This window comes from Dipodomys merriami, unplaced genomic scaffold (assembly GCF_024711535.1).
Source record: "Dipodomys merriami isolate MVZ:Mamm:240054 unplaced genomic scaffold, mDipMer1.0.p SCAF_1390, whole genome shotgun sequence".
In the NCBI taxonomy this organism is placed as follows: domain Eukaryota; kingdom Metazoa; phylum Chordata; class Mammalia; order Rodentia; family Heteromyidae; genus Dipodomys; species Dipodomys merriami.
The window spans coordinates 98,977-100,522 of NW_027202705.1; positions in this window are offsets into that span (position 1 = coordinate 98,977).

Below are 1,546 nucleotides of genomic sequence, written 5' to 3' on the forward strand. Positions count from 1 at the left end.
ACTTCATGGTATTTTGTAAAATATCTCTTCCTTTGGCATTTGGCTTTGGGCTTGCCACATCCTCACTTCCATGTTTGACCTACATAAATGAGGCTATTTCTCCACATTTTCAATCTGTGAATGCCTGAGATAGGTCTCCTTTACTATTCACCTTCTGTCCTAAATTTAGAATTGGACCTTCAAGGCCATCAAATAGAGCTTTTTCACTTTCTACACACTGAAGATGGAAGGAAAATAATTTCCATGCTCTCAATATTATGCTATCCATCATGAATGTCCATCACATATCACTTCAACAGTCTAAATTTAAAGTTATGCTCTCCATTATATTCACATATTTTAAGTGAATATCGAGGACAATTTACCTAGTATTGGAAGTTTAGGGACGATTTTCAATTTCTGATGAAAGAAACAGGAGTCTGTTTTAATTATGCAGAATCCACTATGTAGTGAGTGCTGTAGTCTTCTAAATTTTCAATAAATTCCGAGTTACTTTTTATTAATAATTGAAAAAGTTTTATTTCAATATTTGAAATGCTGTCCCAATTATTTTAAAACTTTCACATTAAGTTACAATGAAATCCCCCCCCCCCCACATTTCCCCTACTAGTTCAGGTTCAGTGTCCTTTGGCTTTATTGTTTCAGGGGATGAGGATAAACAGATGAGGGTAAATAGAAAGATGATCATTGCTCAGATATCCCCTTCCTCTTCTGTTTCTGCTATTATTTTTTTTTAATTTTTAATTGTGAAAATACTGTACAGAGGGTTTACAATTACATGGGCAAGATAATGAGTACATTTCTTATCAAGCATTGTAGCCTCCTTCTTTGTTTCCCCTTCCCATCCCTTCCCAGCCTCCCTGTTTCTGCTATCCTTGTAGAAAGGAAGACTGGAACAGGGAATAAGAGTAATACTTGGACAAGGGAGCATTTCTGGCATATCAATGATTGTTTCTCAGAATCACTTAAACTGCTTACTCTTGCCTTGTTTGTAACAGTAACCTAACTGTGGCTTCCTTCCTACAGGAGTAAGCACACTAACAGGTTTTACATGTAAATTTGTATTTTATATCTCAGCTTAGTACTACCAAAAATAGAAAGCTTTGGTTACATAAATGCAAAGGCACTGATTGTTCAACAATACCTTGGTGAGGAATAGACAATTATACTCAGCTCCCCCCTCCTCTTTTATCCTTCCTTCCCCTCCCATCCCATCACTTCCCTCCCTTGCCTTCTTCTTTCTTTATGTCTCTCTCCTCCATATTCATTTCTATCTTCTCTGTTTTTTTCTTCCAGTAGCAAGTGATTTCGTTTATCTGGCAATATATACGTAATTGAACAAATATGTTTTCTCCTCTTTTTGTGAATATTTATTATTAAGAAGTGAGTTCTAGCAGAGCACTAGTGGCTTAAATCTCCATACTAGGTGGGTTCAAATTTGGCAATTGTAACTCAAAGCTATTCCAAGTAGATAAACCTAAGAGATTCTTTTATCCACTAGTGGTAAAAGGAAGAAGTGAAAGTGTGTTTCAGGAGGTATAGAGTA